The 27,526-nt window shown below is 53.7% G+C and overlaps 1 long non-coding RNA gene across 3 annotated transcripts; it reads right to left on the reverse strand.

Moving 5' to 3' along the window:
- On the reverse strand, positions 1 to 27,526 carry LOC142069739 (uncharacterized). Of its 3 annotated transcripts, XR_012665692.1 has the most exons (6): positions 27,455 to 27,521; positions 13,140 to 14,077; positions 11,621 to 11,770; positions 11,222 to 11,275; positions 6,710 to 7,043; positions 1 to 5,385 (listed from the first exon to the last, which is right to left on the reverse strand). It is a non-coding gene; the product is annotated as an uncharacterized LOC142069739 (long non-coding RNA). The 3 variants fall into 3 exon arrangements; XR_012665691.1 differs by having other exon boundaries at positions 1 to 7,043; positions 13,310 to 14,077; positions 27,455 to 27,526; XR_012665690.1 differs by having other exon boundaries at positions 1 to 7,043; positions 27,455 to 27,524.

Consider the following 27,526-nt stretch of genomic DNA (forward strand, 5'->3'; position numbering starts at 1 on the left):
TTAGCTAAGAAAAGGAAATGAGTTACTGAGAGGTTAAAGCAGGTAAAATATATGTACAGGTGAGTCACAGTTTGTAATTCCAAATGATGGCAGTGATGTAGTAAGCTGCCAGTTTCCCAAAAGTCTTTTTTTGGGTACCCAGATTGTTGCTGGGGATCTCCGCTTTGCCTCTGGTGCACTTCCCTGTGAGAGTCCAAACAGGTCAGAGATGAAAGATCTTTCCTTGAATCCATATTTATAGCTTCTTCTCACAGAAAACAAGCCGACTGTGTCTTTACCCACGTGGGCTCTTCTTCTGATGATGGAGAGTGAGGAATGCACTTGGAGTCTTTGACCTCCGATCATCACACACAATAACCACTGGCTTTGAAATTAGCACTTTTCTGTTAAAGTCCCTCACTGGCATTCCATACGGCTTCTCTGAGGGATTAGTTAGTTACTGGTGGACACACAATGGAAATGTTTGCCATTACATTATAGCAGGATAAGTAACAACAATGCCAGTAACATCCCATTAGTTTTCACGAAGTTTACACCCCAAATACATTCTGATACATTTAACAATCACTTTGATCTATACACAAGTGAATGTACCTGAAAAAACTCTGGCATGACGTGGTCTGCCAGCATCACACTGCCAACGAAATACAGGCTGTACAGGCTGGACACAGGGAAATGCCCGCTAAAAACAGCACCTCTCTCCTTGTACTGTCCTCTCTTGGCTACAGTGTCAAGTGGTAAATTCTGGCCAGTGGAAGCGGGTACAGGGATAAATGCACCAGGCAGTGAGAGCAGCAGCTGCTGCTGGAGGGCTACCTGGGCAACAGACTGAAGGAAATGTCTAAGGAGCCCCAGGGGGTCTGATGGACCCACAGGAATGCAGGGATTGCAAGCAAAGGAGGGAGAGAATTGTGCCCTTTGTTGTGTGTGGGGAAAGCGGAGAGCAGGGCTTCCAGGGAGGGAAGGAAACATATATATGCACACAGCCCCACACAACATACATATGCACACAAAATATATACCTGCACCACAAATATACACACCCCCATACTCAGTGTATATGCACTCAGAATATACACTACTCCTGAGGGCATTCTGTGCCAAAAAAATTAAAAATTCTGTGCACAATATTTTAAAATTCTGCAAGATTTATTTGTCTATAAATAAATGCAGAGGCTCCAGTATTGCAGTGGGGAGTGGGGGGCCCACAGGCAACTGGCTGCACAAAGGTGGTAGATCACCCTGCAGCCCCCCCACCCCAGGACACAGACTCAGCGGTGAGGCCGCACCCGACCTTGACAAAGCACAAGGTCTGGGCCTGCCCCAGAAACACCCTGGAGCCCTGCCCCTCTGCACCAGGTGTGGGGCAGGCAGGCTCAACCAGGCAGGATCCAAGTGTAGAGGGGATCAGTGTGAGGGGGATCCAGGTGTGGGGTGAGAGGATTCTGTGTGGGACAATCTGGGTGCAAGCAGCTCAGTGTGGGGGGATCAGGATGCACAGAGACTCATGGGGGGGTGGGGGGGTTCCGGACTCTGCAGGTTATTCCAGGTGAAGCTGATTGGGGCTCAGCAGAGGGGTCTGGGTGCTGGGGAGTGGGGCTTGGTGGGGTGGGGGGTTAAGGTGCAGCTAGTTGGGGGTCAGTGACATGGGGGTCTGGATGTGGGGGCTTAGGATGGCACAGGGGGTGGGGCATCAGGGTGAGGGTTTGAGTTCAGGGAGCTCAGGGAGCGGTGGTCTGGGTGCAGGGTTGGGGTTCTGGAGGCAGGGAGTCTAGGTGCAGAGGGGCTCCAGATGCAGGGGTTAAGGTTCAGTGGGGTGGGGTTCAGGTATGGAGGGCTAGAGGAGTTCTGGGTGAGGCTTGGCAGGGGTGTCTGGGTATGGGAGTTCTGGATGCATGGGGGTTGGGCAGATGGGGGAGCAGCTTCCCGTACAGTGACCCCCTCCCCATGCAGCTGAGGAGTGATAGGGACAGGAAGCTGATCCCAGCTCAGGGTAGGAGCCACTGGCTGGGGCATCCCCAGTCCCGCGGTGATTTACCTCTCTGTCGGCTGCTCCGGGTGCCTGAAGCGATGTATCTGCACAGCTAGGGAGTGGTGTGTGGCTGCTCTTGCAGCTTCCCTTTGCTTCCCTGTCAGAAAGCCATTTTTCTGCAGGGAAGCAAAGAAATCTGCGGTAGACATGAATTCTGCGCACGCACAGTGGCACAGAATTCCCCCAGGAGTAATGACACACAAAAATACTGACAACACCTCACACATCTGTGCAGCCACAATATACTCACAGACATGCACACAGCTAGACCGTATGTACAGACAGGCAGTACACCCATACAGATTATATATACACACATGCACACGGAAAGCATTTATTGTGATTACAGTCGTGTCTAGGACAGGGGATTTCAACCTTTTTCTTTCTGAGAAAACCCCACAACCTGCTATAAAAACTCCAGGGCCTGCCTGTGCACGACACCTGGTTTTCTGCATATAAAAGCCAGGGCGAGTGTTAGGGGGCAGCAAGCAGGGCAATTGCCTGGGCCCCACGCCACGGGGGGCACCGCAAAGCTAAGTTACTCAGGCTTCGGCTTCAGCTCCATGTGGTGGGGCTTCAGCTTTCTGCCCTGGGCCCCAGCAAGTCTAATGCTGGCCCTGCTTGGCGGACCTCCTGAAACCTGTTTGCGGCCCCCTCAGTGGGCTCCGGACCCCTGGTTGAGAACCATTGGTCTAGGAGTCCCACTCATGGCACATGACCTGTTTTGTCAGGCTCGGTACAAACACAGAACAAAAAGATGGTCCCTGCCTCAGGGAGCATACAACCTAAGTATCAGATAAGAGACAACAGCTGGACACAGGCAGACCAAAGGGGGCATACAAGGAAACAGTGAGACAGGATTGGCCAGCATGACAGGCTGTGTTCTCAGCACACCAGCAGACTAGGTGTGGTCAAGTTGTCTTGAAGCCCTCACAGCAAAGGAGAGTGTTGCGGAGGGACATGAAGGAGGAGAATGAAGGAGCTTTATGAGTCTGCAGAAGAGAAGAGTGAGGGGGATTTGATAGCAGCCTTCAACTACCTGAAGGCAGGTTCCAAAGAGGCTGTTCTCAGTGGTGGCAGATGATAGAACAAGGAGTAATGGTCTCAAGTTGCAGTGGAGGAGGTCTAGGTTGGATATTAGGAAAAACTATTTCACTAGGAGGGTGGCGAAGCACTGGAATGGGTTACCTAGGGAGGTGGTGGAATCTCCTTCCTTAGAGGTTTTTAAGGCCCGGCTTGACAAAGCCCTGGCTGGGATGATTTAGTTGATGTTGGTCCTGCTTTGAGCAGGGGGTTGGACTAGATGACCTCCTGAGGTCTCTTCCAACCCTGATATTCTATGATCCTATGATTCTAGGCTTACAGGGACCTCCGCCCCAGCAGGAGGGGAAGCCTGGGGGAAAGCACAAAGGAGCTTGTTAGAAAATTTAACAAGGGGGTGTAGACTGGCCACATATATAGGCACACGCACATACACAGGCAGACCCATTAGTACAAATACACACTAAGACTCACCTTCACTGCGCATCTACACACAGCCATGTATGGTGCACAGACACACTGTCCGTCTGTCTGTCTATCTATCCATCCCCATACACTGCATCTCTCTCTCTCTCTCCCCCCACACACACCCTATCTATCTATCTATCTATCTATCTATCTAATGCTCATTACAATGGTATCTGCACACCTAAAGGAAGCTATAAAATAATGGAAACTTCTTTTAAAACATGCAGAAGTCTGATGTGGTGACTCCTTTCCACATCCCCACAGCTGAACTGTGGACACCCATCAGCCTTCATGGGCTGTGAATGCCTCACCCTGAACCCACCCCGAGGAGGGGCTAGTCGATTGTCCTGCCCTGGGTCCCTTGTGCTCTGGACAATGTCCCAGCCTAGCAAACTGACAGGCTGGCAGGCAGCGAGGAGGAAGATGAGAATGTCTGACATCCGTCATGGTCCCACCCTACCCTGCACCTCAGCGGAGCTCGTCCAGCCCCAGCTGAGAGAGCCAGGCTGTGCTGGCTTGGAATGAAGGTCCACCCTGTGTGTGGGGATGGAACAGAAACCGTCTGGCTCCAGATGCTGGGAGTCTGAGAACAAGCAGCAACCTCATGAGAGCATAGCTAGAGGCTTTAACCTTCACTCAGCAAGCCATGTCCTTCCCCCTCCCCCTGCTTGTTCCAGGACTGACCTTCCTTTGCATCCGCCCTCTTCCTCGCTGTGTACGGAAGTTGCTTGTATCCTTGGCTCTCAGGCAGATTTTTAGATGCAAACATTTGTGCAATTTTTTGATCCAAAATTAGGGGGAAGGGAAATGGAGACAAATAAACAGGGATCAAAGTCTGAATCAGATGTTTGGAGGAAGGTGGGAAGCTCGCCAGACTGAAATGCAAAGAACGTACAATCCCCTGAACATCTTACTCATCACCCACAAACCCAGCAACCCCCAACTCTCCCTCATCACCCATTCTAGGGAGCCCGGCACTTCTAGCTCTCGGGGATGCTCACACAAGGGAGATGCTAGTTGGGCTTGTGGGGTGAGTTGCATGACACTGACACCGAGCAGGCCCGATGTGCGGGGGCTGTACAAACTCATGGAAAGGGACAGCCCAGGCTCTGAAGAGTTCACAGTCTAACGAGACAAGACAGACACTGCTGTTATTCCCACATAACAGGTGGCATGGAGGGATGTGGTTCTTCTGTTCTCTGCTTACCGCACACAATAGCTTTGTCTCCTGAGGGCTGGAATACGGTGGTTTCGTTCTGGTTGTGGGGCGGTGTTTAGTGGCCTGTGATGAACAGGGGATCAGAGTAGATGGTCTGGTGGTTCTTCTGGCCTTCAACTCTATGACGTGACTTGCCCAAGGTCACACAGGGAGTAAGAAGCAGGGTCAGAAATTGAGCCCAGATCTCCTGAGTCCTCAGCCAAGTGCCTCAGCCACAGCCTTCCACTGTCCTGCAGCAGACCAAACCAGGGGAAAGACCAAACAAGGAATTGCTTCCTCCAGCCCATTGGCCTTCCCTACAGATGGGGGAGCGGGATTCAGAAGGATTCAGACCTGCTGAGAGCAGGACGAGAAAGCGGGGCATGGCCCACGCTGGTGGGCTCTAAGGGTCTCACTGTTCTCACCACCGGTGGAGCTGGCCTGCTGCAGTCGCAGTGGGACATTTTAGGACAGAAATCTTCTCTGCTAGTCCCTGCGCCCTCTGGCTGCTGGGTTTCACCAGAGCTCTGTTTCCAGTGGGCACTGGTCCCATCAGCTTCTTGGCTGGCCCTGCTCCAGCTCTGCAACTTCTGCTCCATCCCAGCAGGTCCCCAAAGTGATGTTTGTTCCTCAGGCTAAACTCCTCCTAAAAGGGACGCGGTTTGGTCATGGATAGGACATGGAGCTAGGCCTCAGGAGATTTGGGCTCTATTCAGGCTCGCTGTATGACCGGGGCCAGTTCCCTTCACCTCCCAGTGCCTCACTTTTCCTGTTACTAGCTGGAGATACTAGATCAGAGGTGGGCAAACTACAGCCCATGGGCCACATCCGACCCCTGGGACCCTCTGCCCCGGCCCCTGAGCTCCTGGCTGGGAGGCTGGTCTCCGGCCCCTCCCCTGCTGTTCCCCCTCCCCCCAGTCTCAGCGCACCTCACCACCGGCGAAACACTCTGGGCAGCCGGGCAGTGCAGTGTAGAGCTGCGGCCTGCCCCGGTGCTCTGGGCAGTGCAGTGTGGGAGCAGGGGGGGTTGGATAGAGGGCAGGGGAGTTCGGGGGTGTGGTCGGGGGTGTGGATAGGGGTCGGGGCAGTCAGAGGGCGGGGAACAAGGGGGTTGGATGGGGCAGGGGTTCTGGTGGGGACAGTCAGGAATGGGGGGGGTTGGATGGGGTGGCAGGGGGCAGTCAGGGGTGGGGAATCCGGGGGTGGTCAGGGGCCAGGGAGCAGGGGGTGGTGGATGGGGCAGGAGTCCCAGGGGAGCCGTCAGGGGGCGAGAAGCAGGGGGGGTCGGATAGGGAGCGGGGGGGTCAGATAGGGACCGAGGGCCGGGCCACGCCTGGCTGTTTGGGGAAACACAGCCTCCCCTAACTGGCCCTCCATACAATTTTGGAAACCCGATGTGGCCCTCAGGCCAAAAAGTTTGCCCGCCCCTGAACTAGATGGACCACTGGTGCAGCATGAGGAGCCCTGCGGACAGCAAGTGCTAAGTGTGGCTATGAATGGCATCACTGGCACTGGAACTGTAGTGCCTGGCTGAATTCAGGGCTCTCCTTACGCCCAGCCTCATGGTGTCTGACAGAATCACCTCAGCATCTCCTGCCCCCCAGCCTCTCTCCTCTTACCACCCCTCTGTCCCTTTCTCCCTGAGCAGTCTCCTCTCCTTCCTTCTCTCTCTCCCTTGAGCTCATGTTTCTCCTTCCCTGACTTTTCCCTCTCCCCTTTTTTCTCCCCTCCATCACAACGTCTCCACCTCCCTCCTTTCCCTCTGCTACTTTTCCTTCCTTCCTTTCTCCATCTCTCTCTATTTTCCTTTTCCTCTCTCTCGTCATCTCTCCAGCCACCCTCCCGCCCACTCATCCATCACTTGCCCCCCCATCTCTCTCTACCTCGAGTTTATACAATCTCTTTCCTCCCTCTCTTCCCTGCTCCCCCATCTCTCGCTTTTTCTCGCTGTGTCTCTGGCCCAAGGTCACCTCTCTATGCAGCCGAATCAGTGGCATTCTCTTCTAAAGCTGGCTTTCGCTGTGGTGCTTTGCTGCAGTGAAGCGGAACAGAATGAGATGAGAATCCCTCCCAGTTGGAGGGGGAGCACAGGGAGTGTCATCTTCAAAGGCTGGGTACAAGCGTATATATTATCTTCAGAGCTGGGCCTGCTTTTCCCACGCAGCCCCGGCTGGATCTCCTTTACTCTGCCTTCACGCAGTTCTGCAAGCACTTGGGCTGCAAACATTCCAAGCACTGAGCACCCCTGGGACTTGGCCTCTGTTTTTCTCTCTGTTACGTTACTTGCGGGCTTCTGATTAGTGCCTGGAATAAATAGCAGCGCGATAACGATTTCCCTGATCACTGCCTGGCAGGAGTTAGAGGCTCTGCCGTGCAGCTGGGATGCTGCAGCATTGCAGAGGGCGCGTACCGGGTGGTTGGATTCTCAGCTGTCTCATTCAGAATCACCCAGGCCCCTGAGCTGAGCTAGTATCTAATTCCCTCACCCACACCCTGGGGCCACTCAGAGCAGAGGCAACCCCATCTCCTGGCCTGGCAGAGCTGAGACCCCCTGGGACAGCGTAGATAGGGGGTTAACTTGCAGCCACAGGGTTAATTAGCCCCACAGTGTACCTGTGTTGGCTGGTAGGCCTCAGTAAAGGGGTAGAACCCAGGCTAGGGGTGGGGGAAGCTGTGGGAGACAGGCAGGGTGTCCTGCCTCCCTGGTCCCTTCAGCTGAATTCAGCATTTCAGAGCCAAGAACCAGGCTGGTCTGACATCATGCAGCTAACTAATAGAGTGCTGGGGGAGGGAGAGTTCAGCCCCAAGTCTAAACATCAGGACTTTAAAACCCAGATCCAGATTCTATTGCCCGTGCGCCCATCTCCTGCCTTCTTCCTCCCATGCCCAGCGGTGCTGCCCCATCTCTGCATGCTCATCTGGGGGCAGTCACTGTCCCAGTGCCAAAGCCACATCATTCCCTGGTTCCCCTTTCCTGCAGTGCTGGCGGGGGGACACAGACTTAGCACATGTGGCTGGTGGGCTGGGGAGGGAGCCCAGGGCAGTGGATGGAGATTAGCGAGTAGATTAACTTCAGAAGTGAAAGAAGATCAAGCTAACAGATTATAAGGGAGGAGATTTATTGCATTTTTCCCCTCCCCCTCTCCCTAATCTCCCCCTTCATTTGAATTCTGTAGGTGGAAGATCTGCTGCCTCTGGCCACTGTCTAGAGAGTGAAAGTCCCTGTGATTAAGTGAAGGAGTACTTGTGGCACCTTAGAGACTAACCAATTTATTTGAGCATGAGCTTTCGTGAGCTACAGCTCACTTCATCGGATGCATACCGTGGAAACTGCAGCAGACTTTATATACACACAGAGAATATGAAACAGTACCTCCTCCCACCCCACTGTCCTGCTGGTAATAGCTTATCTAAAGTGATCATCAGGTTGGGCCATTTCCAGCACAAATCCAGGTTTTCTCACCCTCCACCCCCCCACACACAAATTCACTCTCCTGCTGGTGATAGCCCATCCAAAGTGACAACTCTTTACACAATGTGCATGATAATCAAGTTGGGCCATTTCCTGCACAGAGAACCTGGATTTGTGCTGGAAATGGCCCAACCTGATGATCACTTTAGATAAGCTATTACCAGCAGGACAGTGGGGTGGGAGGAGGTATTGTTTCATATTCTCTGTGTGTATATAAAGTCTGCTGCAGTTTCCACGGTATACATCTGATGAAGTGAGCTGTAGCTCACGAAAGCTCATGCTCAAATAAATTGGTTAGTCTCTAAGGTGCCACAAGTACTCCTTTTCTTTTTGCGAATACAGACTAACACGGCTGTTACTCTGAAACCTGTGATTAAGTGGTGTTGCAAGGGCACATGGACACAGAGTCCTGGAAGGGAACCAGTGTGGACAGGACAGTGTGGGCATGGATTATAAAGTGGATAGAAAGCTGGCTAGATCGTCGGGCTCAACAGATAGTGATCAATGGCTCCATGTCTAGTTGGCAGCCGGTATCAAGCGGAGTGCCCCGGGGGTGGGTCCTGGGGCTGGTTTTGTTCAACATCTTTATCAATGATCTGGATGATGGGATGAATTGCACCCTCAGCAAGTTCGCAGATGACACTAAGATGGGGTGAAGGTAGATAAGCTGGAGAGTAGGGATAGGGTCCAGAGTGACCTAGACAAATTGGAGGATTGGGCCAAAAGAAATCTGATGAGGTTCAACAAGGACAAGTGCAGAGTCCTGCACTTAGGACGGAAGAATCCCATGTACTGCTACAGGCTGGGGACTGGCTGGCTAAGCAGCAGTTCTGCAGAAAAGGACCTGGGGTTACAGTGGACGAGAAGCTGGGTGAGTGTCAGCAGTGGGCCCTTGTTGCCAAGAAGGACAATTGCCTATTGGGCCCTATTAGTAGGAGCATTGCCAGCAGATCGAGGGAAGTGATTATTCCCCTCTATTCGGCACTGGTGAGGCCATGCCTGGAGTACTGAGTCTGGTTTTGGTCCCACCACTACAGAAGAGATATGGACAAATTGGAGAGAGTCCAGCAGAGGGCAATGAAAATGATTCGGGGGCTGGGGCACATGACTTACGAGGAGAGGCTGAGGGAACTGGGCTTATTTAGTATGCAGAAGAGAAGAGTGAGGGGGGATTTGATAGCAGCCTTCAGTTACCTGAAGGGGGGTTCCAAAGAGGATGGAGCTAGGCTGTTCTCAGTGGTGGCAGATGACAGAACAAGGAGCAATGGTCTCAAGTTGCAGTGGGGGAGGTTTAGGTTGGATATTAGGAAAAACTATTTCACTAGGAGGGTGGTGAAGCACTGGAATGGGTTACCTAGGGAGGTGGTGGAATCTCCTTCCTTAGAGGTTTTTAAGGTCAGGCTTGACAAAACCCTGGCTGGGATGATTTAGTTGGTGTTGGTCCTGCTTTGAGCAGGGGGTTGGACTAGATGACCTCCTGAGGTCTCTTCCAACCCTGATAGTCTATGATTCTATGACAGAAGAGGGGCATGCAAGTGTCCTGCGCCCTCCATGAATATAATCTCAGCCATGCAGGGGAGGCAGAAAGGAGAGGACTGCCCTCCCTGAGCACATCTGAGACCCTGGCCTTCTGGCTTCTGTGTGCATTGAGAGGGGGTGGAAGGGATCGGTTCTTGGTCGGTCCTGTGCTATTTACCATTTTTATCAGTGGCCTGGAAGACAACACAAACTCATCCCTGATACAGCTTGCAGAGTCAGGGAGTGGGTCACTGATTCAGAGCAAGCTGGATCACTTGGTAGTCTGGGCACAAGCAAATAGTATGTGCTTTACTATGGCCAAATGTAAATGCATCCATCTAGGAGCAAAGAACACAGGCCACACTTACACAGTGAGGGACTCCATCCTGGGAAGCAGAATCTCTGAAAAGGTCTTGGAGGTCATGGTAGAGAATCAGCTGAATGTGACTCCAAGTGCAATGCTGGGGCCAAAAGGGCTACTGTGATCCAGGGATGTATAAACAGGGCAATCTTCAGTCGGCGCAGAGAGGTGATTTTCCCTCTATATTTGAATCATAGAATCATAGAATCATAGAATATCAGGGTTGGAAGGGACCCCAGAAGGTCATCTAGTCCAACCCCCTGCTCAAAGCAGGACCAATTCCCAGTTAAATCATCCCAGCCAGGGCTTTGTCAAGCCTGACCTTAAAAACCTCTAAGGAAGGAGATTCTACCACCTCCCTAGGTAACGCATTCCAGTGTTTCACCACCCTCTTAGTGAAAAAGTTTTTCCTAATATCCAATCTAAACCTCCCCCACTGCAACTTGAGACCATTACTCCTCGTTCTGTCATCTGCTACCATTGAGAACAGTCTAGAGCCATCCTCTTTGGAACCCCCTTTCAGGTAGTTGAAAGCAGCTATCAAATCCCCCCTCATTCTTCTCTTCTGCAGGCTAAACAATCCCAGCTCCCTCAGCCTCTCCTCATAACTCATGTGTTCCAGTCCCCTAATCATTTTTGTTGCCCTTCGCTGGACTCTCTCCAATTTATCCACATCCTTCTTGAAGTGTGGGGCCCAAAACTGGACACAGTACTCCAGATGAGGCCTCACCAATGTCGAATAGAACATTGGCCCTGGTGAGACCGCTGCTGGGATCCTGTGTCCAGGTCTGGTGCCCACCATTCCAGCAGGGTGCTGATCAATTGGAGAGGGATCAGAGAAGAGCCACAAGAATGATTTAAAGATTGGAGAACATGCCGTAGTGATAGACTCACAGAGTGATAGAATCAATCTGTTTAGCTGAACAAAGATAAGCTTACGGGGTGACTTGACCAGTCTATAGGTACCTACAAGGGGAATAGTAGACAAAGGTGTCACGGATTCACAGGTCTGATGTTCTCTCACGGCTCTGTAACAGTCCCTGGGAGACCCCTTTTGAGTGTTAACCCCCTTAGAGTCCTACTGTTTCACTGGGGTAAACCCCTTGGGTTCACCACCTCCTGGGGCCTCACCTCTGAGCCGTCAGCACCTCTGCTTCATTCCATGAGCTCCCTCAAACTGGACACCTGGGGACCAGAACAGACAAAGGGATCAATGCACTCCCGCCCTCTTGAGACTGGAGCGACTCTCAGACAGAGTCGTAAAAACAGAAGGGTTTATTAGATGTCTGGGACACAGTGTAGAAAGTCTTTGGTTAGCACAGAGAATGGAAAAGTTACAGCTTAGTCCATCTGGGTGTGGCCAGAGCCCTCGTGGGCTCAGACCCCTCTGTAGAGTCCCCTTTTTCCCCCCAGTCCAGAAGTGTGTCTCCAGGAGCCCACGGCCCCATATGATGCCACCCCCTGGCCACTGCCCGGTCTTTTGTTCCTCTTCCTGGGCAAATAGGGTCACCCGGTCTCCTCCTGACTCACTCTTTGCCTCCAGCTGGTCAAACCGGCTGGCTTCCTGTAGAGGGCCAGTTTCTAGGTAACAAATCGCTGGGCCATTGTCTGAGCCGAGGCCCCACCTGGATCACTGGATTCTTCTGCAAAAAAGCCCACCTTTTCCACCTTCCTCCCAGCCTGCAACGAGATAATAGGGAGGAAACTGAGGCACACATATTATTCATACAAAATAGTCTGAAAAAAATCCCACTTTGTCATATCTCTCCCCACTTCGAGACCGAGCTGAGTGGGGTCACTTCAGCCAGTGAACTGGAGAAGTTTGAACCCACCAATGGAGTCCGTAGGTGCCACAGCATCTTTCCCAAGTCCTTGGCAGTTGTTATACCCGACCCTTTCAAGATTTCCTTAGCACCCTTGTTGATCCATCACAATTAGTTTACAATGCATAGCTCAGAGCAGTATCATATCCTCCCATAGGTCAGGGCTGCTTGGTGACACTCGCAGGGTCCACGTGAGGTACTTTTATGCAGTCCCGTGCCCTATTGCCACACCAAAACCTTTGGGTTTCAAACTGGGATAGGGTCCTGCCACTGCCTCCCCTCTCTTGTGCACCAGGAAGTGGGTAGGGCCCATGTTCCTCTGTGTATTAATAGTCTTGGCTGCAGCCTGGGGTTAGAACATGGGTTGATCCCTTCATAGGGTGACCCTATTCCCCCAATGGAAAATGTAACACTGCGTGGGGCTAGCCTGCGCCCTGCTTCCCCATCCCTGGGGGGGCTGCTGTCACTGCTCGCCCAAGCCCTGCCTGGCCCCTGTGCAAGTCCCTGCCTGCTCCCTCTTGCGGGGCTGGCATCACCACTTGCCCTCCACCCGCACATTTCCCCTGCACCCCACAGGTTTGACAAAAGTGGGCATTTGTCCCTGATCAAGCTGGCAAGAGCTAACGGGACAAATGCCCACTTTTGTCAAAAACATGGGGACGGCTGGGACAGGGCTTAAAAGAGGGACAAGCCAGGACGTCTGGTCACCCTATCCCTTCAGCATACCATCCTAACTCAGTGTAACCCTTCTGCCAGGCCAAGTTGATAGCAGCAAGGGCCGGGTTCAGTACACAGGGGTTCCCTCTCATCAAAGCAATGCAAAACTGGCTCGAGCCCCCACCCAGTGACCTGGGAAAATCTTACACACCCCCTGGGCGCCTCAAAGAGGCAATACTTCCCCTCTCGCAAGCACGGAGTCTCGGTGTAGCAGAGACTCTTTAATAACATGAGGTAAACGACATCAGCATTAAATTGGGGAAACACCACCACTAGTGTTCATTAACCAAACTATGAGCAAAGACCCACCCCAGCAAATTGGGCCACATCCTTTCCCTCGGGTTCTTGAGTCCCACAACCCAAACGTCTCTTGAGTCCAGCAATCCACAAATCACCCAAAGTCCAAAAAGTCCAGCCCCAGAGTTCAAAAGTTCATCTGCAGAGTGTTACTCCCCAGTCTGGCTAAAATGTGCCTGTGTGGGGGGGGAAAGTGGTAAGGGGCACCTTACGTGTCCTGAAGCTGACTGCCCCACAGGGCTCCGCTCCGCCGTCTCACAAACGGCTCCGCTCCACCACGAACGGCTCTGCTCTGCACAACTCGCCGTCTCACGAACGCTCCACTCCGCCGTCTCACAAACGCTCCACTCCGCCACGAACGGCTCTGCTCGGCACAACTCACCGTCTCACAAACGCTCCACTCCGCCGTCTCACAAACGCTCCACTCCGCCACGAACGGCTCTGCTCGGCACAACTCGCCGTCTCACGAACGCTCCACTCCGCCGTCTCACGAACGCTCCACTCCGCCGTCTCACAAACGCTCCACTCCGCCACGAACGGCTCTGCTCGGCACAACTCGCCGTCTCACGAACGCTCCACTCCGCCGTCTCACAAACGCTCCACTCCGCCACGAACGGCTCTGCTCGGCACAACTCGCCGTCTCACGAACGCTCCACTCCGCCGTCTCACGAACGCTCCACTCCGCCACGAACGGCTCTGCTCGGCACAACTCGCCGTCTCACGAACGCTCCACTCCGCCGTCTCACGAACGCTCCACTCCGCCGTCTCACAAACGCTCCACTCCGCCGTCTCACAAACGCTCCACTCCGCCACGAACGGCTCTGCTCGGCACAACTCGCCGTCTCACGAACGCTCCACTCCGCCGTCTCACAAACGCTCCACTCCGCCACGAACGGCTCTGCTCGGCACAACTCGCCGTCTCACGAACGCTCCACTCCGCCGTCTCACAAACGCTCCACTCCGCCACGAACGGCTCTGCTCGGCACAACTCGCCGTCTCACGAACGCTCCACTCCGCCGTCTCACGAACGGCTCCGCTCTGCACAGCTCACCGTCTCACGAACGCTCCGCCAGCCTATCCACGAACAGCTGTAGAATGAGGCCATAACTGCCCCAATGGTCACTGGTTTCAGAGTAGCAGCCATGTTAGTCTGTATTCGCAAAAAGAACAGGAGGACTTGTGGCACCTTAGAGACTAAACCTGAGTGTCTCTGGATTAAGTTTAGAAGTGTGTGCAACAAGAGTGATGTAGTGGTGGGAGTCTGCTATAGACCACCGGACCAGGGGGATGAGGTAGATGAGGCTTTCTTCCGGCAGCTCACGGAAGCTACTAGATCGCATGCCCTGATTCTCATGGGTGACTTTAATTTTCCTGATATCTGCTGGGAGAGCAATACAGCGGTGCATAGACAATCCAGGAAGTTTTTGGAAAGCGTAGGGGACAATTTCCTGGCGCAAGTGCTAGAGGAGCCAACTAGGGGGGGCGCTTTTCTTGACCTGCTGCTCACAAACCGGGTAGAATTAGTGGGGGAAGCAAAAGTGGATGGGAATCTGGGAGGCAGTGACCATGAGTTGGTTGAGTTCAGGATCCTGACACAGGGAAGAAAGGTAAGCAGCACGATACGGACCCTGGACTTCAGGAAAGCAGACTTCGACTCCCTCAGGGAACGGATGGCCAGGATCCCCTGGGGGACTAACTTGAAGGGGAAAGGAGTCCAGGAGAGCTGGCTGTATTTCAAGGAATCCCTGTTGAGGTTACAGGGACAAACCATCCCGATGAGTCGAAAGAATAGTAAATATGGCAGGCGACCAGCTTGGCTTAATGGTGAAATCTTAGCGGATCTTAAACATAAAAAAGAAGCTTACAAGAAGTGGAAGGTTGGACATATGACCAGGGAAGAGTATAAAAATATTGCTCGGGCATGTAGGAATGTTATCAGGAGGGCCAAATCGCACCTGGAGCTGCAGCTAGCCAGAGATGTCAAGAGTAACAAGAAGGGTTTCTTCAGGTATGTTGGCAACAAGAAGAAAGCCAAGGAATGTGTGGGCCCCTTACTGAATGAGGGAGGCAAACTAGTGACAGAGGATGTGGAAAAAGCTAATGTACTCAATGCTTTTTTTGCCTCTGTTTTCACTAACAAGGTCAGCTCCCAGACTGCTACGCTGGGCATCACAAAATGGGGAAGAGATGGCCAGCCCTCTGTGGAGATAGAGGTGGTTAGGGACTATTTAGAAAAGCTGGACGTGCACAAGTCCATGGGGCCGGACGAGTTGCATCCGAGAGTGCTGAAGGAATTGGCGGCTGTGATTGCAGAGCCATTGGCCATTATCTTTGAAAACTCGTGGCGAACTGGGGAAGTCCCGGATGACTGGAAAAAGGCTAATGTAGTGCCAATCTTTAAAAAAGGGAAGAAGGAGGATCCTGGGAACTACAGGCCAGTCAGCCTCACTTCAGTCCCTGGAAAAATCATGGAGCAGGTCCTCAAAGAATCAATCCTGAAGCACTTGCATGAGAGGAAAGTGATCAGGAACAGCCAGCATGGATTCACCAAGGGAAGGTCATGCCTGACTAATCTAATCGCCTTTTATGATGAGATTACTGGTTCTGTGGATGAAGGGAAAGCAGTGGATGTATTGTTTCTTGACTTTAGCAAAGCTTTTGACGCGGTCTCCCACAGTATTCTTGTCAGCAAGTTAAGGAAGTATGGGCTGGATGAATGCACTATAAGGTGGGTAGAAAGCTGGCTAGATTGTCGGGCTCAACGGGTAGTGATCAATGGCTCCATGTCTAGTTGGCAGCCGGTATCAAGTGAAGTGCCCCAGGGGTCGGTCCTGGGGCCGGTTTTGTTCAATATCTTCATAAATGATCTGGAGGATGGTGTGGATTGCACTCTCAGCAAATTTGCGGATGATACTAAACTGGGAGGAGTGGTAGATACGCTGGAGGGCAGGGCTAGGATACAGAGGGACCTAGACAAATTGGAGGATTGGGCCAAAAGAAATCTGATGAGGTTCAATAAGGATAAGTGCAGGGTCCTGCACTTAGGACGGAAGAACCCAATGCACAGCTACAGACTAGGGACCGAATGGCTAGGCAGCAGTTCTGCGGAAAAGGACCTAGGGGTGACAGTGGACGAGAAGCTGGATATGAGTCAGCAGTGTTCCCTTGTTGCCAAGAAGGCCAATGGCATTTTGGGATGTATAAGTAGGGGCATAGCGAGCAGATCGAGGGACGTGATCGTTCCCCTCTATTCGACATTGGTGAGGCCTCATCTGGAGTACTGTGTCCAGTTTTGGGCCCCACACTTCAAGAAGGATGTGGATAAATTGGAGAGAGTCCAGCGAAGGGCAACAAAAATGATTAGGGGACTGGAACACATGAGTTATGAGGAGAGGCTGAGGGAGCTGGGATTGTTTAGCCTGCAGAAGAGAAGAATGAGGGGGGATTTGATAGCTGCTTTCAACTACCTGAAAGGGGGTTCCAAAGAGGATGGCTCTAGACTGTTCTCAATGGTATCAGATGACAGAACGAGGAGTAATGGTCTCAAGTTGCAGTGGGGGAGGTTTAGATTGGATATTAGGAAAAACTTTTTCACTAGGAGGGTGGTGAAACACTGGAATGCGTTACCTAGGGAGGTGGTAGAATCTCCTTCCTTAGAGGTTTTTAAGGTCAGGCTTGACAAAGCCCTGGCTGGGATGATTTAACTGGGAATTGGTCCTGCTTTGAGCAGGGGGTTGGACTAGATGACCTTCTGGGGTCCCTTCCAACCCTGATATTCTATGATTCTATGATTCTATGACTAACCAATTTATTTGAGCATGAGCTTTCGTGAGCTACAGCTCACTTCATCGGATGCGTACTGTGGAAAGTGTAGAAGATTCTTTCAGGCCGTTCTCAGGCCTGAGATCCCAGCGGTCCCTTCTAGCCAGAGCCTCTCCAAGGGGGGGGCGGGGCATGGCTTTGTCTGTAGGTGGGTTTGTCCTTATGCTGGAGTTTGGGTGCACGTCTGTCGGCCTATCGGTGTGTGGGAGAAGGCGTAGCTGTGTGTGGGGTGCCCATGTGTGTGGGGGAAAATGTGAGTCTATCTGTGTTCTGCCTCACCAAGCTTCAGCAGCTTTACAAAACGGCTGTTTGTCTATGACAGGGGGTTCACCCCGCAGCTGCCCATTCAAGTGGCCAAGTGGGCCAATTAACCGCCTAGGCTGCACCTGGAGGAGCCAGGGAGCAAGAAGACTAATTCAAGATGACGCTGACCAGGCCAGACACAGGCTGGCTGGTACAAAGCCGGGTAGCTGAGGGCAGAAGGGGGCTGCAGTCCCTGTCTCAGAGGCTCTGGAGAGAAGGGAGCTGGGCTGGAGGGAAGACTGTACCTGGCGCGGGTGGAGAAGCAGTTCAATAGAGGCAGTGTAGGAAGCAAGCCATGGAAACAGCAGCGAGGTGCAGGACAGTGCGGACCTTGGCCGCTGGTTGTAGGGTCCCTGGGCTGGACCTGGAGACGAGGGCAGGCCCGGGTTCCCCCACCAGCCACTGGGGAAGTGACACCATTGAGGGGCAGTGAATTGGAAAGTTGGCTGGGACAGCTGGCATGGAGAGACTTTGGTACAGACACCCTAGAAGGGGAAAAGTACGGTGAGCTGGCTGGGGGCCAAGCCATGAAGCTGGAGCAGTCGAGTCCCAAGGGAGAGAGAGAGAAACGGAGCATGCACCTGCAGGAAGGGGTGTCAGACTGGCAGAGCTAATCCCCATGCTCTAGTGGTGAGTAGAGCTCCCGGGATAGCCCCGCTCAGTGCAGGCGAGTCAGGGATCCCAGGCAGCAGGAGATGGGGTGAGACTGTCACGACAAGCCACACAGTCCCCTTTTATTTGCGTTGCTGCTGCTCAACCCCCCCAGAGGCAGCGAGGCCCTGTCCCTGCTGCAACTGGCTGGTGCTGTGGCAGGGACAGACCTGCAGCTCTCCTGCACCCAGCGCAGCCCTGGCCTGCTGAGCACAGTTCAAGCTCCCTGGCCATGCTGGGAGCTGAGCACACCGCCTCCACCCAAAGGGAGCAGACACCAAAGCTCAGGACACTGCCTGTAGGCAGAGCTAGACTGACACCCGGAAGAGCTGGGCCCAAGGCCTGGAGCATTGTAGAAATGGTTCATGCTGGAAATGTGTACCCGAGGATGCGGGTATCCGCGGATATAAATCAGTATCTGCAGAACTGCAGGGCTCTCCCGGGAACTGCAGCGGTGAAAGGAACAGAACGTGGGGCTGCTGCTCCCAGGAGCCAGCGCCCCATGCCGGCAGCTCCTCTGATGCGGCCCCGCCCCTGTCCCTTCCACACAGCTGGGAACATGCACGCTGCTTGAACACAAGAGTGCGACCAGGGACAGCTGCCGGTGAGCCTGGTGCTCCACTGCCCGCCCCAGTGGGTGGGGTCAGTACAGCCATGCCGGAGGAGCTGCCAGCCTGGGGCTGGGAGCAGCGGCCCCATGTTCTGCTCCTTTCACCACTGCAGTTCCCAGGGGAGTCCTGCGGTTCCACGGATACCCTTTTATATCCCCGGATATCCGCATTTGCAAGTATAAATTTGTATCCACGCAGGACTCTACTTCTTGGTATCACCCACTGGCTAGCTAAAGTAGCTCCCTGTCCATCCAGCGTGCTGCCTTTTGTGGGTCCCATTCCAAGCGCCTGGCTCTTCCATTCATTGTGTCGGAGCCTGGGCACCTGACTCAAGGTCTGTGGATCGCAGAAGTTGTTCTGGTGAATTTCCAGGTGCCTAAAAGTTAGATGTTGTGACCAGTGCTGAATTTGGAATGAAAGAGGTGCCGGGGCTCAAGCAATTAGGTGCCGAGGCTCAAGAAATTCTTTTACATTCATAACTGATGCAGCAAGTCCAGAGGTGCTGGGGCTATGAACTGCCAAGCCCAGAACTGCCGGGGCTCTGAACTGCCAAGCCAAGAGGTGCTGGGACTTAACCCTGGCACAAATTAAGCCCTGGTTGTGACACTTCTGGGAAGGCCTTGCTGCAACTCATCTCTGTTAACAACCTCTGGCTAACGCTCGCGGGGTCTCCTCTCTTTCATGGAAGAACTCCCGGTCTATGGCAGTCAGGTTGCTGGCATCTCTTTGATCTGTCCTCTCCTTCCAGCCTGGGAGCTTTGCAGCTGGGCTTGCCAACCTGGCTGGAGTTGTTGCTCCCACAGAGACTTAACCTCCACCTACAAGGAACCCACCAGTGCTGCTTTACTTCCTTTTGTGAAACCTCAAGGTCTTGTTTTAAATTCTTTTGTGGGGTCTTCAGCTCTTGTTTCAAGTCTGGTGTGGAATCCCATTGGCCATTTCGGATTTCTGCAAGCACCTCCATTAGGCACTCTCCCTGGGCTCAACAGAACAACCAGCTCACAACCTCTCCGCTTGGAAACCCTATCCTGCTCCTCACCTCAGCATGGCCCCTTTTTGACCTCAGCGGCTCCTCAAAGTTTGGGGCCCTGAGGATGTGCCAGCTGGAAGCAGCAATTGATGGAGTCTGGTGCTGACTTTGCTGGAATCTGATTTATTTACAAGGAATGTACCTGTGCCTCTGAATGCAGAAGAAACCAAGAACTAAAGGAGCCAACACCAGAGCCCAAAAGCTCTCTCTGGCTTTTTCCAGGGGGACGCTGTGCTGATAGGCAGCTGCTGGGCTTTCTTGCCTCTCCCTCCCTGACTGGGCTTTGTCTGTTCGCAGTTTGTGTGTGATCTCTCTTCACATAGAATCAAAGAATCATAGAATCATAGAATATCAGGGTTGGAAGGGACCTCAGGCGGTCATCTAGTCCAACCCCTGCTCAAAAGCAGGACCAATCCCCAATTAAATCATCCCAGCCAGGGCTTTGTCAAGCCTGACCTTAAAAACTTCTAAGGAAGGAGATTCCACCACCTCCCTAGGCAACGCATTCCAGTGTTTCACCACCCTCCTAGTGAAAAAGTTTTTCCTAATATCCAACCTAAACTTCCCCCACTGCAACTTGAGACCATTACTCCTTCTCCTGTCCTCTTCCACCACTGAGAATAGTCTAGAACCATCCTCTCTGGAACCACCTCTCAGGTAGTTGAAAGCAGCTATCAAATCCCCCCTCATTCTTCTCTTCTGCAGACTAAACAATCCCAGTTCCCTCAGCCTCTCCTCATAAGTCATGTGTTCCAGACCCCTAATCATTTTTGTTGCCCTTCGCTGGACTCTTTCCAATTTTTCCACATCCTTCTTGTAGTGTGGGGCCCAAAACTGGACACAGTACTCCAGATGAGGCCACACCAATGTCGAATAGAGGGGGACGATCACGTCCCTCGATCTGCTCGCTATACCCCTACTTATACATCCCAAAATGCCATTGGCCTTCTTGGCAACAAGGGCACACTGCTGACTCATATCCAGCTTCTCATCCACTGTCACCCCTAGGTCCTTTTCCGCAGAACTGCTGCCTAGCCATTCGGTCCCTAGTCTGTAGCTGTGCATTGGGTTCTTCCGTCCTAAGTGCAGGACCCTGCACTTAACCTTATTGAACCTCATCAGATTTCTTTTGGCCCAATCCTCCAATTTGTCTAGGTCCCTCTATATCCTATCCCTGCCCTCCAGCGTATCTACCACTCCTCCCAGTTTAGTATCTGTGACGAAGTGGGACGGTTCTTAATGTTTCCTCTGAATAGTGTGGGGGTGCCTCAGTTTCCCCTATGCAGTTCTTAAGTATCTAGGGGGTGGAGTAAGGGTGTATGATCATTGCAGAGCCCTAGAGGGCAGGTGTGTGCAGGAGTCTGGACACAGAGAATGGCCGACACCCTGTTTCCTGGCAACTGATGGCCTGGGCCCTTCCCCCCCTGCAAGGTGAGAGCTGAAGGGTTGGAGAACAAAGGAATCAGGTGACCACCTGGCCCGGGAAAGGAACAAAGCCCAGAGGAGGAGGGGCTGGAGGGGGTTTCAGTTTGGGGCTGGCTGGGACATGGAGTGAAGTGCAGACGTGGTTGTCTGGCTCACTGCCCCCCAAAATGGACCCAGCTGAGGGGTCCCGTTCTCTGCACCTGCAAGCTCTGTGTTAGACCATGTTCCTGTCATCTAATAAACCTTCTGTTTTACTGGCTGGCTGAGAGTCACATCTGACTGCGAAGTTGGGGTGCAGGACCCTCTGGCTTCCCCAGGAGCCCCGCCTGAGCGGACTCGCTGTGGGAAGCGCACGGAGGGGCAGAGGATGCTGAATGCTCCGAGGTCAGACCCAGGAAGGTGGAAGCTGAGTGAGCTGCGTGTCCTGAAGACAGGCTGCTCACAGAAAGGCGACTGCCCCAGAGTCCTGACTGGCTTCATGGGGAGCAGTTCCAGAGCATCGCCCAGGGACTCCGTGACAACTGGTGGCAGCGGTGGGATGTACTGCACCCCGTGGATGGCGCTTCCTGCAGTAAGTGACTGGGGAGCAGTAACACGAAGGGGGATTGCCGAGGACCAGGCCTGCTGAAGGCTCAGAGAGGAGCGGTTTCGGGGGGCGGTTAACCCCTGGGAGTGTGTGACCAGCGAGAAGGACTGTGCAGTAACAGGGTTCCCCTGGGGATTGCAGCGAGCAGTCCAAGGGGCGGAGGAGTCTGCAGCTCGACCCTGGCAAAGAGGTGGTGACCTCGAGAAGGGCTGGCACACTAGGGGTTCTCCCTGGAAACCATGGGGAGCTGAGAACACACGGGCCTGTGAGTCCACAACAACTTGGGAGGAGCGGAGTGATGGCCTGTCACCGTCTCCTTAAGAAGGACATTGTAACCCTGTGCAAAAAGAGAGGGTTGAGCGTTGGAAAGTTCACCAAAGCACAGTTAATCATGCAGCTGGAGGAGGATGACCGCTCTAAGGAACAGATTCCTGACCCCAACTGGGGCTATAGCAGGATCTGGGAGCAGCTGGAGTGGGAGCCAGGCATTCCCAAGGTTCCTGACCCCGACCAGATGAGGGTCTTCACGATCGGGTTCCCCATCGGGGGATCGAGACGGACGGGACTGGAGCTGAGTCTGAGAGAGCAAGAGGACCGTGGGAGACAGCGAGAGCCCGAGAAAGAGCTGCAGAAGCAGCAGCAGGATGAACTGGCGGTGGGGGAGCGGAGAGGCCTAGGGGACCTCCCCGGGGTGAGTGGGGATAGATCCCGGGGGGCCAGTTCCGCAGGGAACCTCGAGACTAAATTGCTGCCCCTGGTTAAGGGGGGGGGGGTGTGGATGCCCACCTCACTGCCTTTGAGCAGGCTGGCGATTTGAACCAAGGGGACCCTGCGGAAAAGCCCCGGTGTCTACCTCCCTTGCTGGGTCCCAACGCCATAGACTCCGTCGGCCAGATAGTTGGGGATGTGGACAGGCTCCCACTCCTGACCCCAACCTATATGTCTGTGTGGAGTTTCCTGGGGCCAGGCCCCCCGGACCTCCAGTGGGAGCAGAAGGTGATGGTCAATGGGGAGACATTCTTGGGGTGGCCAAAGGGCATGGGCTGCATAAACCTTCCCACATGCGGCCTGCGAGTGCTATCGACCACCCCTGACCTAAGGGAGGGCGTGAAACTGGAAGGGCCTGGTGTAACTCCTACCAAGGAATGGGAGAGATGCTGGGGCATCCATGGGAACGTTGGTGGCTTCGAACTTCCCCAGGTCACCGGCTAAAGTGACCCCGCTCAGTTCGATCTCGAAGGGGGGAGAGATGTGACGAAGTGGGACGGTTCTTAATGTTTCCTCTGAATAGTGTGGGGGTGCCTCAGTTTCCCCTATGCAGTTCTTAAGTATCTAGGGGGTGGAGTAAGGGTGTATGATCATTGCAGAGCCCTAGAGGGCAGGTGTGTGCAGGAGTCTGGACACAGAGAATGGCCGACACCCTGTTTCCTGGCAACTGATGGCCTGGGCCCTTCCCCCCCTGCAAGGTGAGAGCTGAAGGGTTGGAGAACAAAGGAATCAGGTGACCACCTGGCCCGGGAAAGGAACAAAGCCCAGAGGAGGAGGGGCTGGAGGGGGTTTCAGTTTGGGGCTGGCTGGGACATGGAGTGAAGTGCAGACGTGGTTGTCTGGCTCACTGCCCCCCAAAATGGACCCAGCTGAGGGGTCCCGTTCTCTGCACCTGCAAGCTCTGTGTTAGACCATGTTCCTGTCATCTAATAAACCTTCTGTTTTACTGGCTGGCTGAGAGTCACATCTGACTGCGAAGTTGGGGTGCAGGACCCTCTGGCTTCCCCAGGAGCCCCGCCTGAGCGGACTCGCTGTGGGAAGCGCACGGAGGGGCAGAGGATGCTGAATGCTCCGAGGTCAGACCCAGGAAGGTGGAAGCTGAGTGAGCTGCGTGTCCTGAAGACAGGCTGCTCACAGAAAGGCGACTGCCCCAGAGTCCTGACTGGCTTCATGGGGAGCAGTTCCAGAGCATCGCCCAGGGACTCCGTGACAACTGGTGGCAGCGGTGGGATGTACTGCACCCCGTGGATGGCGCTTCCTGCAGTAAGTGACTGGGGAGCAGTAACACGAAGGGGGATTGCCGAGGACCAGGCCTGCTGAAGGCTCAGAGAGGAGCGGTTTCGGGGGGCGGTTAACCCCTGGGAGTGTGTGACCAGCGAGAAGGACTGTGCAGTAACAGGGTTCCCCTGGGGATTGCAGCGAGCAGTCCAAGGGGCGGAGGAGTCTGCAGCTCGACCCTGGCAAAGAGGTGGTGACCTCGAGAAGGGCTGGCACACTAGGGGTTCTCCCTGGAAACCATGGGGAGCTGAGAACACACGGGCCTGTGAGTCCACAACAACTTGGGAGGAGCGGAGTGATGGCCTGTCACCGTCTCCTTAAGAAGGACATTGTAACCCTGTGCAAAAAGAGAGGGTTGAGCGTTGGAAAGTTCACCAAAGCACAGTTAATCATGCAGCTGGAGGAGGATGACCGCTCTAAGGAACAGATTCCTGACCCCAACTGGGGCTATAGCAGGATCTGGGAGCAGCTGGAGTGGGAGCCAGGCATTCCCAAGGTTCCTGACCCCGACCAGATGAGGGTCTTCACGATCGGGTTCCCCATCGGGGGATCGAGACGGACGGGACTGGAGCTGAGTCTGAGAGAGCAAGAGGACCGTGGGAGACAGCGAGAGCCCGAGAAAGAGCTGCAGAAGCAGCAGCAGGATGAACTGGCGGTGGGGGAGCGGAGAGGCCTAGGGGACCTCCCCGGGGTGAGTGGGGATAGATCCCGGGGGGCCAGTTCCGCAGGGAACCTCGAGACTAAATTGCTGCCCCTGGTTAAGGGGGGGGGGGTGTGGATGCCCACCTCACTGCCTTTGAGCAGGCTGGCGATTTGAACCAAGGGGACCCTGCGGAAAAGCCCCGGTGTCTACCTCCCTTGCTGGGTCCCAACGCCATAGACTCCGTCGGCCAGATAGTTGGGGATGTGGACAGGCTCCCACTCCTGACCCCAACCTATATGTCTGTGTGGAGTTTCCTGGGGCCAGGCCCCCCGGACCTCCAGTGGGAGCAGAAGGTGATGGTCAATGGGGAGACATTCTTGGGGTGGCCAAAGGGCATGGGCTGCATAAACCTTCCCACATGCGGCCTGCGAGTGCTATCGACCACCCCTGACCTAAGGGAGGGCGTGAAACTGGAAGGGCCTGGTGTAACTCCTACCAAGGAATGGGAGAGATGCTGGGGCATCCATGGGAACGTTGGTGGCTTCGAACTTCCCCAGGTCACCGGCTAAAGTGACCCCGCTCAGTTCGATCTCGAAGGGGGGAGAGATGTGACGAAGTGGGACGGTTCTTAATGTTTCCTCTGAATAGTGTGGGGGTGCCTCAGTTTCCCCTATGCAGTTCTTAAGTATCTAGGGGGTGGAGTAAGGGTGTATGATCATTGCAGAGCCCTAGAGGGCAGGTGTGTGCAGGAGTCTGGACACAGAGAATGGCCGACACCCTGTTTCCTGGCAACTGATGGCCTGGGCCCTTCCCCCCCTGCAAGGTGAGAGCTGAAGGGTTGGAGAACAAAGGAATCAGGTGACCACCTGGCCCGGGAAAGGAACAAAGCCCAGAGGAGGAGGGGCTGGAGGGGGTTTCAGTTTGGGGCTGGCTGGGACATGGAGTGAAGTGCAGACGTGGTTGTCTGGCTCACTGCCCCCCAAAATGGACCCAGCTGAGGGGTCCCGTTCTCTGCACCTGCAAGCTCTGTGTTAGACCATGTTCCTGTCATCTAATAAACCTTCTGTTTTACTGGCTGGCTGAGAGTCACATCTGACTGCGAAGTTGGGGTGCAGGACCCTCTGGCTTCCCCAGGAGCCCCGCCTGAGCGGACTCGCTGTGGGAAGCGCACGGAGGGGCAGAGGATGCTGAATGCTCCGAGGTCAGACCCAGGAAGGTGGAAGCTGAGTGAGCTGCGTGTCCTGAAGACAGGCTGCTCACAGAAAGGCGACTGCCCCAGAGTCCTGACTGGCTTCATGGGGAGCAGTTCCAGAGCATCGCCCAGGGACTCCATGACAGTATCATCCGCAAATTTGCTGAGAGTGCAATCCACACCATCCTCCAGATCATTTATGAAGATATTGAACAAAACCGGCCCCAGGACCGACCCCTGGGGCACTCCACTTGACACCGGCTGCCAACTAGACATGGAGCCATTGATCGCTACCCGTTGAGCCCGACAATCTAGCCAACTTTCTACCCACCGTATAGTGCATTCATCCAACCCGTACTCCTTTTACTTGCTGACAAGAATACTGTGGGAGACCATGTCAAAAGCTTTGCTAAAGTCAAGAAATAATACATCCACTGCTTTCCCTTCATCCACAGAACCAGTAATCTCATCATAGAAGGCGATTAGATTAGTCAGGCATGACCTTCCCTTGGTGAATCCATGCTGACTGTTCCTGATCACTTTCCTCTCCTCTAAGTGCTTCAGGATTGATTCTTTGAGGACCTGCTGCATGATTTTTCCGGGGACTGAAGTGAGGCTGACTGGCCTGTAGTTCCCAGGATCCTCCTTCTTCCCTTTTTTAGAGATTGGCACTACATTAGCCTTTTTCCAGTCATCCGGGACTTCCCCCATTCGCCATGAGTTTTCAAAGATAATGGCCAATGGCTCTGCAATCACAGCCACCAGTTCCTTTAGCACTATCGGATGCAACTCGTCCGGCCCCATGGACTTGTGCACGTCCAGCTTTTCTAAATAGTCCCTAACCACCTCTTTCTCCACAGAGGGCTGGCCATCTATTCCCCACGTTGTGATGCCCAGTGCAGCAGTCTGGGAGCTGACCTTGTTAGTGAAGACAGAGGCAAAAAAAGCATTGAGTACATTAGCTTTTTCCACATCCTCTGTCACTATGTTGCCTCCCTCATTCATTAAGGGGCCCACGCTTTCCTTGGCTTTCTTCTTGTTGCCAACATACCTGAAGAAACCTTTCTTGTTACTCTTAACATCTCTCGCTAGCTGCAGCTCCAGGTGCGATTTGGCCCTCCTAATTTCATTCCTACATGCCCGAGCAATATTTTTATACTCTTCCCTGGTCATATGTCCAACCTTCCACTTCTTGTAAGCTTCTTTTTTATGTTTAAGATCCGCTAGGATTTCACCGTTAAGCCAAGCTGGTCGCCTGCCATATTTACTATTCTTTCGACACATCGGGATGGTTTGTCCCTGTAACCTCAACAGGGATTCCTTGAAATACAGCCAGCTCTCCTGGACTCCTTTCCCCTTCATGTTAGCCCCCCAGGGGATCCTACCCATCCGTTCCCTGAGGTAGTCGAAGTCTGGTTTACTGAAGTCCAGGGTCCGTATCCTGCTGCTTACCTTTCTTCCCTGTGTCAGGATCCTGAACTCAACCAACTCATGGTCACTGCCTCCCAGATTCCCATCCACTTTTGCTTCCCCTACTAATTCTTCCCGGTTTGTGAGCAGCAGGTCAAGAAAAGCTCCCCCCCCTAGTTGGCTCCTCTAGCACTTGCGCCAGGAAATTGTCCCCTATGCTTTCCAAGAACTTCCTGGATTGTCTATGCACCGCTGTATTGCTCTCCCAGCAGATATCAGGAAAATTAAAGTCACCCATGAGAACCAGGGCGTGCGATCTAGTAGCTTCCACGAGCTGCCGGAAGAAAGCCTCATCCACCTCATCCCCCTGGTCCTGTGGTCTATAGCAGACTCCCACCACTACATCACTCTTGTTGCTCACACTTCTAAACTTAATCCAGAGACACTCAGGTTTTTCTGCAGTTTCGTACCGGAGCTCTGAGCAGTCATACTGCTCCCTTACATACAGTGCTACTCCCCCACCTTTTCTGCCCTGCCTGTCCTTCCTGAACAGTTTATAACTATCCATGACAGTACTCCAGTCATGTGAGTTATCCCACCAAGTCTCTGTTATTCCAATCACGTCATAATTCCTTGACATCACCAGGACCTCCAGTTCTCCCTGCTTGTTTCCAAGGCTTTGTGCATTCGTATATAAGCACTTGAGATAACCTGCTGATCGCCCCTCATTCTCAGTATGAGGTAGGAGCCTTCCCCTCACAGACATTCCTGCCTGTGCTTCCTCCCGCTATCCCGCTTTCCCACTTACCTCAGGGCTTTGGTCTCCTTCCCCCGGTGAACCTAGTTTAAAGCCCTCCTCACTCGGTTAGCCAGCCTGCTC

This window comes from Caretta caretta, chromosome 21 (assembly GCF_965140235.1).
Source record: "Caretta caretta isolate rCarCar2 chromosome 21, rCarCar1.hap1, whole genome shotgun sequence".
Lineage (NCBI taxonomy): Eukaryota > Metazoa > Chordata > Testudines > Cheloniidae > Caretta > Caretta caretta.